Here is an 18486-nt window from a genome sequence, read left to right as displayed (position 1 = left end):
GACAATCATCACTGAACCGTATAAAACCCTGCACTCACTCCTTAATTCCCTTGAAGTACCTTAAAGACAACCGGCCTCTCTCAACAGCTGGGACAAATCATCTGGCAAACAGATAAGCATAGGAGATCAAACACTGAGGAACAAATCCTCACTTCATCCTATGATCCTACATCCATTTTCACCATTTCATCCAAATCCTTTTGCACAATTTGTCTCTTCTGCTCAGGCAACCTGTTAGGCCATGAACACACTTTCATGCCAGGCTGCGTTTCAAAAAGGTGCACAACACATCTGCAAACTCCTGTTGCAATGCAGGAACATCAGCTTTATTGGAATGTGTGAGATGTTAATCACAATGTATCTTAAACACACTCTCTGTTCAGTGTGAGTCTCCTCCTCTGACAAACCTCCACATGTACCACTGAAAACAGTTAAATTAGTTTGAATCGGAAACAAACTACCGTATTTCCCGGACTACAAAGCGCACCTGAATATTAGCCGCACAAGCTAAAATCAGGGGAAAATCCTGTTTTGTACATACATTAGCCGCACCTGACCAAAAGCCGCAGGTGTTTCAATGTTGACTTATCATATGTAAGAGAATATGCACAAAGCGAATTGTCAGGAAAGAGATGGCTGTTTGGAGACACACCCCTTTTATTAATATTTTGAAAAACAAGTTATGGGTACATATTTGCACATGTGCTGTGCTTCATAAATGAGTAACAAATGTAGTACATAACAATAACCTACAGCACACCAGAAAAATAGATTCGGACTACCTTTTAGGATCAGGTGCAGTGACACGGCTTTAACAAGGAGAAAAGTCAGTCATTCACCACCATCTTCCTGCGCACTAAAACCACCAAAATCCTCTTCTCCAGTGTCGGATACGAACAGGCTCAGGATGGCTTCGTCATCCACTCTCAGCTTCTTTCCTTCGTTGTCACTTTCAAAACAAAAGAAGTCCTCGTTGTCAGTGTCAGAGTCGAACACCCTCTGAAGGGCCGTGGCAGTGTCCTCCTCTTCATCATGCAGCAGTCCAGCCCTTCGAAAACTGTTGGTGATCGTGGATGTTTTCACACTTTTCCACGCTGTCAGAATCCACCGGTGGAGTTGAGCATTACTTGCTTTTCGCAAGTTTATCGCCGCTGGTCATCCACGACTCCGGCTGAACGCGTAGCGCTACTTTGAAGTTTGTTTTTCGCGCTACTTGTACGGCACTATGTTGCCTTGCGGATGGACATGTGACCAACATACCACTCTTGAACCCCGATCCTTCCACCAGGCAACGTAGTGCCGTACAACAGCGGAACAAACAAAACAAATCGTCTTACGATATCACAAAAATCATGGACAATCCATAGAAAAGCCGCACCTGACTAAAAGCCGCAGGGTTCAAAGCTTGTGCAAAAAGTAGCGGCTTATAGCCCGACAATTACGGTACTTGTTCTGCGACCAATTCTTTATTTTTCACACCAAACTATTTAATAAGACAAACTTTACACAGAGTTAATCAAATATAACTAATGCTTTAACATTATCAGGATTTCATAATAAAAACTACAGATTCCATCTGAACTCTGTGGAGCCTGATCTCAAGTCCAACTCTGAAACCAGAAGAGGATCTTTCTCTCTCTTCAGAGTCATTGTGATCCAGTGATTTCAGTCCTGCATGATCAGGCTGATGTTTGCACAGAGCAGATAATGAAGTGAAGGTTTTTGCACATTGGTAACAGTGAAACAGTTTATTTACAGCGTGGGATCGTTTGTGTTCGGAGTATGAACTGAGATTCCTAAAGCTCTTGTCACACTGGTCACAGCTGAAGTTCACTTCCATGTGTGTACGTTCATGTTTGTTACGATGACCTGATTGTGAGAAGCTTTTGTCACAGTGTCTGCACTTGTATGGTGTCTCTCTTCTGTGGATTCACTTATGATTGTTCTTTAAGCTCACGTGCAGTGGTGAAGGATGACCCACACTAGTCACAGGTGTGCTTTTTGACCCCAATGTGGAAGAGTTCGTGTATTTTTAATGTACTTGGTGTGTGGAAGCCTCTTCCACATTCTTTGCAGTAGTTCATTTTGTCTCCAGTGTGTCTACGTTGATGTGGTTTTAGGTCCCGTTGATGATTGAAGTTTTTCCACAAAGGTCACAGAGAAACTCTTTCCCACCACCACAGTGAACGATAAGGCTGAGAACAGGATCCATCTGTGTTGCTCTACTTCTAAACAAAGACAGTGTAAGTCAGGTTACAAGTAAGTCTTCTAAGTCAGACTTGTTCCAAACAATCAGGTTAAAATTACAAGATAAAACATAAATACATCCTCACAGTAACTGCACTTGTAGAGTTACTTTCTGGTGTGGCTCTGTTGGTGTCTTTTCAGGTGATATGGAGTTTTAAAAGTCTTCTGACACAGGTCACATTTGAAAGGTCTCTCCTCAGTGTGGCTAAACATGTGTTGTTGTAACTGTGCATCTGTTGTAAACGGTTTCCCACACTGATCACAGCAGTAAACATCATTTCCAGTGTGAATCAGTAGGTGAATATTTCGGTACTGTATGTTTTTGAAAGTTTTTCCACAAAAGTCGCAGCTGTTCATTTCGAGCAAAAGCTTTTGCACACAAGCCACAGATGTACTCTTTAACTCCACTGTGGATGAGTTGGTGTGTTTTTAAGCCTCCAGCCCGTAAAAAAGACTTTCCACACAAGTCACAGCTGTACGCTATAACTCCACTGTGGATGAGTTTGTGGTTTTTTAAACCTCCAGCCTGGGTAAAAGACTTTCCACACTCATCACAGCTATAAGGTTTAACTCCATTGTGGATGAGTTGGTGAGTTTTTAAGCTTCCAGCCCAGTTAAAAGACTTTCCACACAAGTCACAGCTGTAAGTTTCCTCTCCCTTTCTTCTGTGAGGTTTGTCGGCCTCCTGAGAGCCCTGACTTCTCGCTTCACGTTGGTCCTGCATTGACAGAGATACAAACAGAGGCAGTGAGTGAAATGCAGTCATGGAACATGACTGCATTTCTGTAACTGTAACTCCCTCCATTAGTGGAATTTAATGTGACAAAAAACACATTGTTGGTGTGTTACCACCACCTTGTGGTCCGCATGTGCACATGTAGTGTCACATTACAATGATGTGCAATGAGAGTTGTACTGAAAATGACATTCTTGAAGAAATACTGATAAGTGGAGAAAATCTTTTACTTCTTAAAAAGTTTTGAGTTCAACAGATGATATTGTTGTTTCAATATGTGCTGATAAAATATGATTTTTGTATTTTCTTCTAACTTCTGTGGTTTTTGGTTGTGAATGTAGATTCTGTATATATGGAGGAGCCCAGGATGGAAAAGATAAAGCTGCTGTTAACGTGTTATTAAAAACCAACCAGCTGTGCACACAGTTTCAATAACAGTGTAACTGTGATATTTTTCTCACCTTCTGTATTGAAGTCATTGTTTCCTCTGTAGTGGCTGAGCTGAGTCCAAATGGCTGAAATTGTTCCTCTGCTGCACCACCAGACCCTTCTCCTCCTGTTACTCAGCTGGGACACAAAAACTATATAGACGTATTTTATCCCTGACAAAAAGAAGCAGAGCAAATAAAAATTACTACACTCCTCAGTGACAAAAAATACCCATGAAGCTTCAAGGTAAAACCCCAGAAGCAACTACAAAAAGAAAGTCATCAGTTGCCTACAAGAACCTGAAAGGTAAAAAGCCACTGACTGTCCTGTATGTCACCGCCTTTACCCAGGGGATGCGACACCCTGTATATATGGACTTCCATAGTTCCACCGCCTTTACCCAGGGGATGCGACACCCTGTATATATGGATTACCATAGTTCCACAAAGGAGTCCAGCTTGGAAATGTTGTAGCAGTATAAACTCAGCCAACTACAACATTTCCAAGCACCTCATTACCATCCTAGCTCCCCTAGGATGGTAATGAGGTTTTTAAAAAACATTTAAAAAATCACTTTGTTAATGTGGAATTCAAAAAGTATTTCACAAATGGAGAATGTATTCTACAATTCATTATTTAAGCACAGAATTCTTTATTTTGGTGTGCGTGGCTGTTGTGGTCCTCCATATGGGGCTAAGGTAAGGCAAGGCAAGGCAAATTTATTTGTATAGCACAATTCAACAACAAGGTGATTCAAAGTGCTTTACAGAGACATTAGAAACAAAAACAAATAAAAAGCATGATTTAAAATTGATTAAAACAAGCAAACAAACTAACTAACTAAACACACACATTTCACACCTGTTCGCGCGATCTGAACCCTTATCGTAAGGGGAGCTACCAGTCCTTCTGTGGACGAGCTACTTTCTATTTTAAATTCCCTGAATTTAAAATACTCTCTAGACCCAGTCTAGACCCAGCTGGGGAGCTACCCAGAGCTCTAAACCCACTTAACAAACAAACAAACAAACAAACAAAACAGTATATAAAATCAAAACAGATAAAATCAGAACAGTAGATAAAATCAGTAGTTAATGTAAGTTTTGAAATTTAAGCTTAACAAACAAACAAAACAGTATATAAAATCAAAAGAGATAAAATCAGAACAGTAGATAAAATCTGTAGTTAGTGTAAGTTTTGAAATTTAAGCTTAAAAGTGTGGATTTGGTGCTTTATTCAAATGCAGCTGAGAATAGGTGAGTCTTCAACCTGGATTTAAATAAACTGAGTGTTTCAGCTGATCTGAGGCTTTCTGGGAGTTTGTTCCAGATATAAGGAGCATAAAAGCTGAATGCAGCTTCTCCGTGTCTGGTTCTGACTCTGGGAACTGATAAAAGACCGGATCCAGATGACCTGAGGGATCTGGAAGGTTCATACTGGGTCAGGAGGTCACTGATGTATTTTGGTCCTAAACCATTCAGAGCTTTATAGGCCAGCATCAGAACTTTAAAGTCTATCCTCTGACGGACAGGCAGCCAGTGTAAAGACCTCAGAGCTGGACTGATGTGGTCCACTTTTTTGGTCTTAGTGAGGACTCGAGCAGCAGAGTTCTGAATGAGCTGTAGTTGTCTGACTGATTTTTTAGGTAGACCTGTAAAGATGCTGTTACAGTAATCAAGCCTACTAAAGATGAATGCATGGACTAGTTTTTCCAGGTCCTGTTGAGACATCAGATCTTTTATCCTTGAAATATTCTTGAGGTGATAGTAAGCTGATTTTGTTATTGTCTTAATGTGTTTTTCTAAGTTTAGGTCTGCATCCATCACTACACCCAAATTTCTCACCTGGTTGGTGGTTTTTAGGTGTATAGATTGAAGTTCTCTGGTGACCTGTAATCATTTTTCTTTGGCGCCAAAGACTATTACCTCAGTTTTGTTTTTGTTTAGTTGGAGGAAATTGTGGCACAACCAGTCATTAATTTCCTCAATGCATTTACCAAGAGCCTGTACAGTGCCTCGGTCTCCTGGTGACATTGTGATATATATTTGTGTGTCATCTGCATAGCTGTGGTAGTTTATTTTGTTGTTCTTTATAATCTGTGCCAGTGGGAGCATGTAAATGTTAAACAGAGGGGGTCCCAAGATGGAACCTTGGGGAACTCCACATGTGATACTTGTCTGCTCGGATGTGAAGTTACCTATTGATACAAAGTATTTCCTGTTTTCTAAGTATGTTTTGAACCAGTTTGTTACAGTTCCTGAAAGACCTGCCCAGTTCTCCAGTCGTTTGAGTAATATGTTGTGATCAACTGTATCAAATGCTGCACTGAGATCCAGTAAAACTAGGACTGACATTTTTCCACTGTCTGTGTTCAGACATATGTCATTAAACACTTTTGTCAGAGCGGTTTCAGTGCTGTGGTTCTGTCTAAAACCTGACTGGAAGGCATCGTAGCAGTTATTCTGTTTTAAGAAGTAATTGAGCTGTTGAGAAACTGCTTTTTCAATGATCTTACTTAAAAATGGGAGATTTGAGATCGGCCTGTAGTTTTTCATTTGTGTCTTGTCAAGATTGTCCTTTTTTAGTATAGGTTTGAATATACAGCAGTTTTTAGTGGTTCTGGAAACACACCTGACATTAAGGAAAAGTTGACGATCTGTAACAGGTCTGACTCTAAAGTCTTTGAGACCTTTTTGAAAAAACTTGTTGGCAGGACATCTAAACAGCAAGAGGAGGAGTTCAGTTGACCTAAGATGTCCTCCAGGTCTTTGCTGTTAATCGGGTGAAACTGTTTGATGGTGTTTAAACAGTTTTTCGGTGGACACAGTACATATCCTGGATCTGCTGTTGATGTACCAACTGCTTGTCTAATCTTTTGGATTTTGTCTGTGAAGAATTTGGCAAAGTCATTGCAGGCCATGGTTGAATGAAGTTCAGCTGCCACTGGCACAGGAGGGTTTGTTAGCCTGTCAACTGTAGAAAATAAGACCCGAGCATTATGGCTGTTTTTAGTGATGATGTCAGAGAAGTAGGACCTTCTTGCACTCCTCAGTTGTAAATTATAATTGTGAAGTTTCTCTTTATAGATGTCATAATGAACCTGGAGGTTTGTTTTTCTCCATCTGTGCTCAGCTTTCCTACACTCTCTTTTTTCATTTTTCACTAGTGTGGAGTTTCTCCATGGAGACTTTTTCCTTCCAGAGATAACCTTCACCTTAATGGGGGCAATAGTGTCCATTACATTTAACATTTTTGCATTAAAGCTATTGACGAGCTCATTGACTGAACCTTTGGACAGGTCAGGTGTTAATGGGAAGACCTGGTTAAAGATCTCACTACTGTCTTCAGTTATACACCGTTTTGTGATCACTGCTGTTGATATATTTGTGTGGGCTGAGATTTTACTTTCAAAGAAAACACAGTAATGATCAGATAAGCCCACATCAGACACAGTAATGTTTGAAATGCTCAGGCTCTTGGAGATCAGTAGATCAAGAGTGTGTCCTCTATTATGTGTGGCCTCTGTTACATGCTGAGTCAGCCCAAAGTTGCCCAGAGTGTTACTCAGGTCTTTAGTCCCTTTGTCTTGAGGGTTGTCCACATGGATGTTAAAATCCCCAACAATAATTACACAGTCGAAATCAACACAGATCACAGACAGCAGTTCACTGAGGTCATTAAAAAAGTCTGTGCAGTATTTGGGAGGCCTGTAAACATTAAGAAACACAACTTTGGATGGGGCCTTCAGCTGTAAAGCCACATATTCAAAAGACTGAAAACTTCCAGGAGATAGCTGCTTACATTGAAATGATTCATTAAATAACAAAAATCATAGAAGTGGCACACATCACATCACCTGTTGAAGGTGTTAACAACACCTTTACATCCACTTGGTGAACTCGCAAACGCTTAGGATTTAGCTGAACCTGACTTTAGATGTTTCTGAAACAAGAAGGACATATTGATTTGCTCTCCTGATATTGAGAGTGTAGTATTGATATTTTAACCTTCAAGGAGCACAAAATGTATTAATCCTACTAACACATACACGCATGTAATGAAGCTCAAGAAGACCAGATAGTATTTTAAGCCTGTGTTTCTGATTTCATGGTTCACTTAGAGGGATGAGAAGCAATATATGAACTAGTGGACTAATATTATATTAGGAAAGATGATTGAATTATAGCAGGGGTGAACAGAATGCAGCAGAGGGATTAAATGAGTGAGACTAGTAGATTCTTAGTTTCTTGTTCCTGATGTGTAGGGGAAGTTTTACCATGACATACACCGTGTTACATGGGATGAAACTTGCATTTTTGTTACCAAGTGGAAGTGAAAAATCCTAAAACTAGGCTTTCATATTTTTACATTTTGTAGAATTTTATTTTATTTTATTTATGTTTGAGGAGTGCACTGAAAGTTAGGTTTGAAAATCTGCTCTCCTTCAAGCAGGCCTGCATGATTGGAACTAAAAGTGCTATACAAAACTGTTGCTTTAAAAACGATGGTAAAGTGAGCTTCTCCACCTTACAATGGGCTCTGGAGAAAGTCACCTATGTGGGACACGATTAGATAGTAAGTCCTAAGTCCCTTGTCTAAAAGGAATCAGCAAGGTAATCCATTCTGAATTCATCTTTTTTCTTTTTTGAAATGATGTCATGTTGCTGGCAGTTAGTGATGGGATTTCCGGCTCTTTTTAGAGAACCGGCTCTTTCGTCTTGGCTCACTAAAAAGAGCTGGCTCTTTCGCCTCCTAGCCAGCTCTTGAGGTTGTTTTGTTGCTTTAATTAATTTATTATTAACAACAATATAAAATTATGCACAAAAGGAATTACTAATGTAATTACACTGCGCCTAGCATCCTGGAGCACTTCTGTTGTGTTTTGTACGTGTTTTGGAGTTTGTGTGTGCCTCAGGGTTTATACGTGCTTTGTCTCTAGGGACCACCGTAAATATACTTTTATTTATTCACTCCACATAAAATGTATGAATAAACTTTCTGAATCCTTTATCATCCGCAACTGAAAATTGTTGTGGTTGATTCCTATACCTTTCTAAAGTGATGTTGTTGTCCCTGGCTCTCTTTCTGTCTTGCTCTCTTCATGTGCTACTGCGAGCGTAACTACTGCCCCTCCCCCCTCTTCCCAGCGCAAAGCACAAGGCTCGCGTGTGGAGCGAAGCGGAAAAAAGTGCGACAGAGAAGGTGAGAGAAAGAAAATAAACCCTACAGCTCGTGACGCTCACTTCAAAGATCCGGCTCTGAGATTCATTTCGTTTGCGACAACACATCACTACTGGCAGTAGAAACTTAAGTCGACAGAAGAAGTTGTGCTTTCACCAATAAACATACGGGGACTGACTGGACTGATAATGGGAACAAATGGTTAACTGACTTGACACTGATATGCAAGATTGTACCTACTCCAAGCAGACAAGGAAAGGGTTGATGTATGTATGTTTTTTTCAGGAACAGGAAGATGACAGCGACATCCTAGGGTCGCATGAACTTGTGGGCTATGCAGACTTAATATTGTAATTGTTCATTTCTATGTGTATTTACCACCGGTATGTTATTTTCATGATGTGGTGGCAGATTTCTTTTCCTATGTTTTAATCATATCACATTAGTAATAGTAATATTATTTCCTCACTTTAGTGTTCATCAGTTGTATGGATTCACATAGAATGTTATCACAAGTGGGCCCCATGTTATTGCACCTTCACAGTGGACCCATCGTAGACTGGAAGATCTCCAGACAGCCTACTTTAAGGGAGGTGACAGGTGGTTGTAATTTTTCTCTGAGGTCAAGGATGAGCTGGACTGAAGGTATAGGGATACGTGATGTCCTGTGGAATGTTCTTTGTTTGAGAGTGTCTGTGAGGGTGGCGGCAAAACTTCAGAGATGATCCTTGTGTTGACTGGGATGTTCCCACCCAAATTGTAATGTGTTTATTAAACACACTTCAAACCCAGCTCACAGGGTATGTTGCAGCGAGTTTTCTAAAATTTCCATAACAGTTCGGCCTTGATGAGCAGGATTTCTCAGGTGAGTTTTGATGAATCACAGGCACGTGGTGACTGGCCATCCTGAGTTTGCACAAAAGGGGGAACCGCGACATGTGCTTCAGTGACTCACACATGTAGGACGTTTTAACGAACTAGGAGAGAGACTGCAAAGAATTTGCAATGGAAGTGGAAACACCACTATGATTCTTAGTGTTTTGTTAACCCCTGTTTAACCCTTTACAGCCGATCGGAGCGGGCACGCTCTGTTTTGCGTAACTATTTTTAAATCCCAGTAGCACTGCAACCACGTAAGCTAGCGCAAAATTTTTTTTTGCATATGAAACCGGAGGAGTTGTACTTACATCTTATGCCATCAGCTTGTCCTAGGTCACGGTTTCCTTCCACATAAAGCTTTGCAAAAACTGCATAAAAAGCGCTTGCAGGAACAAAAACATAATATTCCAGAAACACGCTGTGTCGGTCCGATCAGCTGTTCATAACACTTCCTACGTTGGAATAGACGTCAGTGCGAACTTTTGCATTTCCGCCATTACCTGCCCGAAACCGGAAGTGACGTCATTTTCGCGGAAATGTAATCTTTTTTACTATCAGGCCCTCAGAGCCTATACTCGTCTTTTTAAAAGTTATCTTTGACTTTATGACTTTCTGTGTCGTTTCTGGGATGCTTAGGACTCATATTGCACTGCTGGAAATAGTTTATTTTGATGCATATGCTGCTTTTTTGCAAATTTGCAGTATAATATTTATTTTCGTTTTTCCTGCAGTGTATAAAAATTGGTGTATTTCAAAAATAAAACTATGAAGACACTCAAAATAAATTTCCTGTTGGGAAACTATTTTGTGCAACTTTTTTGTATTTACAGTTTTGAGGGATAAGCCTCTTAAATTTCTCTAACTAGAAATATATGTTAAAAAAGAAAAATGATTTTCAATTTTTTTTGTAGTTTATTGCACTTTTTTGCAATTTATGTAATTACTATGCACTTAATGAATACATATTATTAAAATCTGGGCTATAATGGTTGTATTGATGTATAGCAACTTGAAATGCTCCCAAAAATGGCTCCACAGCAGGTAAAAATATAATATAAGCTCTGGCGGACTTGGTTCTATGGTAGGTCTTAAAGGGTTAAAGGACAGAAATTGAGTTTTGTTCTCCAAGCATTTTGTGTCGCCTTAAATCTCACAAGAATGACAGTGGAGGTCTGCCTGTCTTTAAATGAGGAGTAAGAGCTGCCTCAGCCAGATCCTGCCCCCCACTCTATGGCTGTATTCCAATTCAGAAGAGGTGTCAAAATCCATAGGATGCGTCCTCTTGAGGACACATCCTACAAATGTACTTCAAATGCAGCCTCAAGAGGATGCAGCCCATGAATTTGGACATCCCCAGAGTCTGCAGCTTTGAAAGCGGGATTTGAAGGCCGATTATGTCACGTGATGAAGGGTTTCCAAATTCAAAGCCTGCTCCAAATGTGGCCGAAAATCCGTCCTTCATTTACCTGCATTTGAAGGATGGGTCATATTCAACCTATTACAAAATTCATAGCACAGTGGTAAGAAAAACAGCGAATGGTTGATGTGGGGCACCCAAAGAGTAAACTTTTAAAAGTGAAGAAGCAAGCTCTGTAAGCAATTACTTTGGTGTTCCTCCACCGCAAAAGAAGCGCATATTCTCAGAATTTCTGGGAATACTTTTTTTTTGACAGCCAATGTGCACCTGCAGACCATTAATGTGCAGCCCTAGCTATAAATCATATATGTTACTGTGTAAAAATCAATTCCTGATCCTTTAGAAGTGTAAGTCAGAGTTGCTTAGAATGAAAGTTTCCATGCACATTAATGGTCATATCATACCGTTCACGGTAATACCGGTATAATGTTGGGCAGCGATAAAAAAAAAAAATGAAATACTGCGATAAAATATGGGTAAAACATGCATGCGCATTGCCTTTGTTTTCATATTCACATCGCTGGAAAAAGCACAGCGGTGACGGAGGATGAGAAGGGCGAAAGCGGATTGTTGAATGAAACGGATGAACCAGAATTGGTTTGTAAAAATGTTGCAACTTCACTGGTGTGGAACTGGTTTAGCTTTCGTCCATTAGATACACAACAAAGCACTATTTTTGGTAGAGTGTGCTAGCGGACTGTCGTTATTACCGTGTTTTTTGGAAAATACAACACAACACTGAAATCAATCCTTTGATTTTTCTGAAAATCGAATGTGCCCCTTATAATCCCTTATGTATGAATTCTGATTGTGTTTACTGACCTTGAAATGATTTTATGTGGTAAGACTCCCCAAAGCTGGTGCCAGGAGTCCAGCAGTCCACCTAAACGATATCGCTAACGATAGCGTAAAATGAAACGATAGACGTTTTTATATCGTCATCCGATATATATCGTTATATCGAACAGCCCTACCTCCACCTCCAAAGAAATTTCAGAAAGAGTCCGAACCACAAAAGAAGCACGTATTCTCGGAAAATTGGTTCCAGGAGGTGAGCTGGCTTCAAACAAATGATGAACGCACAGAGATGTGGTGCAGAATGTGCCCTGAAAATCCCACTCTAGCGGACAAAAACACTGCCTTTTATATGGACGCAAACGTGCGTTGCAACTTCTTATCTGGTGCACGTCTTAGCGAATGTGCACATGCGGACCACTTATGTGCACCCGTGTAAATAACATAATGTTCTGCCGGGTGTGTTGTTGGTTTTTCCTTGATTTCTGAGTCGACAAGCGCCTTTGTTACTGGGACCAGTAATTTTAAGAAAGGCCCCCATTAGAACCCATGAGAAATGCAAGAAATCCATTATTGCACAGTCTGCAATATCTTTCCCAGAACAAACACCAATTGCAAATAACATGCTAAAAATAAACCTGAAAAATCTGTTTAGAACAGCGTACTATGTTGGAAAGAGTGAACTACCACTGGCACGATTTAGCAGTCTTTGCAAACTTCACAAAAGCAAATGGCCTAGATCTTGGTTCCACTTGCCTCTTACCCGTGACTTCAGTGGAAATTTCAAATTCAGGATCTGACACAGACTGATTAATGTTCTACAGTTCTTACAAGTTCATAGATGATGATTGTAATTTTTATACAATGTTGTAATTTGGGTTTCAAAAATGTTTTGATTAATGTTTCTGTTACAATATTATACTTTAATGTATAATATTGTAAAGGAAACAAAACAGGAAACAAAACATCAATCAAAAAATTGCTCTCTTTTTTATTCGGGCTACTTAAATTTATTCTGGGCTACCAAAAATGGAAGAGTCCCTGCCCGAAGGGCTACCAGGGATTTTGAAATTTTGCGAGCCCTGATGTCACCTAAAAGGTAAACCTGTTTCTCCATCACCTGTTCAGCTCTGATGATTCAGTAAGGACATCTCCTGGTTTCAGCTTCATGTTTCCCTCTCACCACATATCCAAACCGATGTCATGACCAGCTTTTACAGCTGTGGCGCCAGCAAACATCAACTGATACTAGAAAGTAATATTAAATAAATTCTAACAACAGCTGATCAAGCTTAACCCTTAGATGCACCCCCACGGGTTGTTTTTCTTCAAAATCTTTCAAATGAAAAGTTGTAATATATTCATATTCCAGGTATTCCTCATAAAATCTGTTTGTAACATGAGGCCATTTGCATTTTTTTTTCATTAATTTAAAGAAAAGGCTGTTTTTGTATCACTACCCCACTCTTCCACAAGTGGGGTCAAAAATGACCCCAAGCAGTTCCTATGGAAACTTTCATTCTAAGCAACTCTGACTTACACTTCTAAAGGATCAGGAATTAATTTTTACACAATAACATATATGATTTATAGCTAGGGCTGCACATTAATGGTCTGCAAGTGCACATTGGCTGTAAAAAAAAAAGTATTCCCAGAAATTCTGAGAATATGCGCTTCTTTTGCGGTGGAGGAACACCAAAGTAATTGCCTACAGAGCTTGCTTCTTCAACATCTTTAAGAGTTCTGACCAAATGTCTGTCCTCCTCCAGAACATCTTATGTACGCAAACGAGCATTCCAACTTCTTATCTGGTATGCGTCTTTTATTTTGACACCGAATGCGCACCTGCGGACCATTTAAGTGCAGCCCTGTTTATAGTTTTCTGTGCATTTCAAACATTGTCCTTTATGATATATATATTTTTTTACATTTAAAGTAACATGGCTGCTATGAGGCCAGCTAGCATCCCTGTGGACCTTTCCCTACAAATGATCCAAGATGGATGGGATGAAGAGCCCATCGGAGGCATTGACTCGGCCATCTCAGATATAGAGGACCCAGACTATTGTCCCCCCCACTGAACAAGGCCAGTCAGACACAGAGGAGTCCTCAGATGAGTCCTCTGAAGAGGAAATGGATATTGAGTCCAACAGAATGAGCTCCTCTTACTGCTCTAGCCACAATATTCTGAATTAGTCAGCCAGGGCTTGCACCTGGGTTTAGTACTGTCTCCCCAATAGATGTATGGAAGATGTTCATGTCTGATAATATAATAGAAGAGGTGCTGACATGCACAAACATGGAGGCACAAAGAGTAGCCACAGACAGGGGAAAACAGTGGAAAAATGTAATCAAACATAAGCTGGCTTCAAAGATTTGAAGATGTTCGTCCGTCTTGCACTTTGATGACAAGAGGACCAGAGCCTACCGACTGAAAACAAACCACGTGGCAGCTTTCCTTTCTACATACAGTGGGGCAAAAAAGTATTTAGTCAGCCACCGATTGTGCAAGTTCCCCCACCTAAAATGATGACAGAGGTCAGTAATTTGCACCAGAGGTACACTTCAACTGTGAGAGACAGAATGTGAAAAAAAAATCCATGAATTCACATGGTAGGATTTGTAAAGAATTTATTCGTAAATTAGGGTGGAAAATAAGTATTTGGTCACCTCAAACAAGGGAAATCTCTGGCTCTCACAGACCTGTAACGTCTTCTGTAAGAAGCTTTTCTGTCCCCCACTCGTTACCTGTATGAATGGCACCTGTTTGAACTCATCATCTGTATAAAAGACACCTGTCCACAGCCTCAAACAGTCAGACTCCAAACTCCGCCATGGCCAAGACCAAAGAGCTTTCGAAGGACACCAGGAAAAGTATTGTAGACCTGCACCAGACTGGGAAGAGTGAATCTACAATAGGCAAGCAGCTTGGTGTGAAAAAAATCAACTGTGGGAGCAATCATCAGAAAATGGAAGACATACAAGACCACTGATAATCTCCCTCGATCTGGGGCTCCACGCAAGATCTCATCCCGTGGGGTCAAAATGATCATGAGAACGGTGAGCAAAGATCCCAGAACCACACGGGGGGACCTGGTGAATGACCTGCAGAGAGCTGGGACCAAAGGAACAAAGGTCACCATCAGTAACACACTACAACGGCAGGGAATCAAATCCCGCAGTGCCAGACGTGTTCCGCTGCTGAAGCCAGTGCATGTCCAGGCCCGTCTGAAGTTTGCCAGAGAGCACATGGATGATACAGCAGAGGATTGGGAGAATGTCATGTGGTCAGATGAAACCAAAGTAGAACTTTTTGGTATAAACTCAACTCGTCGTGTTTGGAGGAAGAAGAATACTGAGTTGCATCCCAAGAACACCATACCTACTGTGAAGCATGGGGGTGGAAACATCATGCTATGGGGCTGTTTTTCTGCCAAGGGGACAGGACGACTGATCCGTGTTAAGGACAGAATGAATGGGGCCATGTATCGTGAGATTTTGAGCCAAAACCTCCTTCCATCAGTGAGAACTTTGAAGATGAAACGAGGCTGGGTCTTCCAACATGACAATGATCCAAAACACACCGCCCGGGCAACAAAGGAGTGGCTCCGTAAGAAGCATTTGAAAGTCCTGGAGTGGCCTAGCCAGTCTCCAGACCTCAACCCCATAGAAAATCTGTGGCGGGAGTTGAAAGTCCGTGTTGCTCGGCGACAGCCCCAAAACATCACTGCTCTCGAGAAGATCTGCATGGAGGAATGGGCCAAAATACCAGCTACTGTGTGTGCAAACCTGGTAAAGACCTATAGTAAACGTTTGACCTCTGTTATTGCCAACAAAGGTTATGTTACAAAGTATTGACTTGTATTTTTGTTATTGACCAAATACTTATTTTCCACCCTGATTTACGAATAAATTCTTTACAAATCCTACCATGTGGATTCATGGATTTTTTTTTTCACATTCTGTCTCTCACAGTTGAAGTGTACCTCTGGTGCAAATTACTGACCTCTGTCATCATTTTAGGTGGGGGTACTTGCACAATCGGTGGCTGACTAAATACTTTTTTGCCCCACTGTATGGGGCCTGTTCCTGGTCAACTGCAGGCAGAAATTCATGCTCAGTGATTGTGTTACAGCGGATGAACAACTTGTGCCTTTCAGAGGGAAGACCCAGCTTCTGCAGTATATGCAGAGCAAGCATACAAAAGTGATAGAAGTGATACAAAAACTCCAATTTCTTAAAATTAATGAAAAAATAAATAAAAATGAAACGGGACTCATGTCACAAACATGTTTTATGAGGAATACCTCAAATATGAAAATATTACAACTCTTCGTTTTAAAGATTTTGAAGAATAACAACCGAGTTTATAGCAAAATGCATTGATTTTATTTGGGGTTATTTTTGACCCCACTCGTGGAAGAGTGTAGGTATTGGTAGGTTATGCATCCAAGGGTTAAACGTGCTGCTGTTGTTTAATGCGACCTCGCTGGTTTTCTCTTTCTGGCGCAGAGAAAAGCCGATCAGCTGGTCACTGATCAGTTTCATAACTGAATTAGCAGCTTTCTAGCTGAAGTAGTACGGGACAAACCGCCTTGCTTTTCACCTCAACTTTAGTTCGACTTCCTCGGCTGTAATTGGTCCAGCCCAATTCAGTTGATCATAACCAACTGGCCAATCCCCCACCGTTCATTTATACCGTAAAAAAGAGAAAGGAAATAAAACCCCATCGGCCCATAAAAACGAAAAAACAAGGGCGGCCCACTGGGCAAATGCTGGGTATGCCCGATGGCCAGTCCAGCCCTGCCCGTGCTGCCACACATTTGTTCGTCCAAAGCCAGTTAATCTGCGACGCCAGTTAAACTGGAACACTGGTCTCAGTCAAAATGCCCGGGTCGATTTTTTTTATCCCAGGCCAGCCCTGGATGCATCTGGAGATCGTCCTATGAAGTCCTATTTCAATGACTGATTGCCCTCCCCCACGCTTGTACCCGTGGCTTCCTGTCCTGGGGGTTGGTTGTTCTCCTGCCCTGCACCCCATCCTTTTGTTCTTACCCCCTAGCAACCGCCATATTCTAACGTTGCAAGCAATCACAAACTCTACATTTTGTCTAACTCCAATGCATAGCAAGCAATCTATTATTTCTCAACAGAGCTAAACTCAACATAAACTGAACCCACATTAAATTTAGCTCGGTGCTTACCTTTAGATGAGCCCACAAACCGAGAGAAACTCCGTGATGAAGCTGGAAGTCTTAAGAAACAGATCAGGGAGCAGAGACCCACGTGGTTCACGCTGATCTGAGCTACGATCCAGGAGACAAGGGTGTGCTGATCGATGCAGATATCGATCCAAACGTTGTTAGTGGTATATGTTCCTGTACGTTTACTACTTTACTCCCGTTTCATGGAAAAAGCAGCTCTCTCTGCTCGACTCCTCTCCTGCACACACACTTTGCTCCGCCTCCTTTTCCGGCTCTGCTGTGATTTGTTGCTGTGCGGCCACGTGACTCAGCTGGACAACGTAACCACGTGGGTGTTATTTAAAATTTCAAAATTAGGGCCTATCTCCTTTTCCCAAACTCTTTTCCTTGGCCTCGAAGAAAACGTCATCGTGGGAAGGAGAATTGCTAAGGACTCAGGGAAAGAGAGGAGCGGTGCTGAGAATTGGAACAGCCTTACACTCGTCTCTCTGTAACAATGTGACACCGGATGTCCGCCTGTTGAAACTACATTGTGCTGAAGATGGACTACAAAACAAACATCTTACTTCGTCACAATGTGTTCTAACCCTGTTGTTTTATGGAAGTCATATAAACGAGAATAGCCTGTTAAAATATCCCTTCATTACAACGTTTGAATGTTAAAGAAAAAGGAACATTTAGGGTCAGATTTACTAACATCTGCAGCAGCTCAAACACGTCTTTTGATCGTTGCTGCTGTATTTACTAAAGAGACTCTTAACTTTTTAAAATTCAGTGACAGAAAGACTGAAGTCATAGCTGGACTTGCCATCGGGCATTTGCCCGGTGGGCCGATGGTTATTTTTCGTTTTTCTTTAATGGTATAAACAATGAAAGGTGGTGGATTGGCCAGATGCTGGCCGATGTGTAAAAATAACCCCGTTGTTTGGTGCTGATAGTGGCGGAGCTTCCACAGAGGCCAGGAGTTGGATGAGGGAAAGGGGAGGCAGGAGGAGGAGAGATCAATGACGATAGAGCATGTGTCCAAATTCATGGGCTGCATCCTCCTGAGGACCCGGCCTTCGCGGTCTACGTGGGCCGGGTCCTCAGAAGGTCGGGTAGGCCGGAAGTAAACGGCTGGGGAAATTGGACGGTCTAGCCTTCTGATTAGCGTCACCGCTATCTCGGTGGAGTTTAATAAACTCGGCCATCTGCTCCTTGCTATCTAAAATATAACAGGACACTGGCGTAAATTCTCAACCGTCTCACACTTCTGTTTAATCAGTTTTCTGCTTGACGTTTATTCAGCTGTATGAAAATCCTGGGGGATGAATAAATTTTTATTTTATCTAATCTAATCTAATAACTTTAATCTCAGCCAAACCGATTTACTCACGAACAAATAAAACACTGAAAAAAGCCCAACAATAACATTTTTAGGTTATTGTTGGGCTGGTAGGTAGCAGATGCTCCGAAAACGTCGAAGCACTTTTGCAAATATGCGATATCTTGATAAACCGAGCAGATATTTGATGTTTACACAGCTACTTTCTTGCCTGAAAATATGTTAAAAGTTTATTTTGTGACCCAGAAAGATTAGTAACAGTAATTTTAAAACT

At 41.2% G+C, this 18486-nt stretch overlaps 1 long non-coding RNA gene across 1 annotated transcript; it reads right to left on the bottom strand.

The window, feature by feature from the left end:
- Window positions 1-431: 431 nt before the first annotated feature.
- Window positions 432-18165, bottom strand: LOC308385714. Its single transcript, XR_013969610.1, has 3 exons — window positions 16889-18165; window positions 3445-3585; window positions 432-2965 (listed from the first exon to the last, which is right to left on the bottom strand). It is a non-coding gene; the product is annotated as an uncharacterized lncRNA (long non-coding RNA).
- Window positions 18166-18486: the final 321 nt, after the last annotated feature.

The sequence above is a fragment of the Rhamphochromis sp. 'chilingali' genome (genome assembly GCF_963969265.1).
Source record: "Rhamphochromis sp. 'chilingali' genome assembly, chromosome: 1".
Classification (NCBI taxonomy): Eukaryota; Metazoa; Chordata; class Actinopteri; order Cichliformes; family Cichlidae; genus Rhamphochromis; species Rhamphochromis sp. 'chilingali'.
The sequence above is the reverse complement of the archived record's forward strand: the minus strand, read 5'-3'. Positions and strand labels throughout refer to the sequence as shown.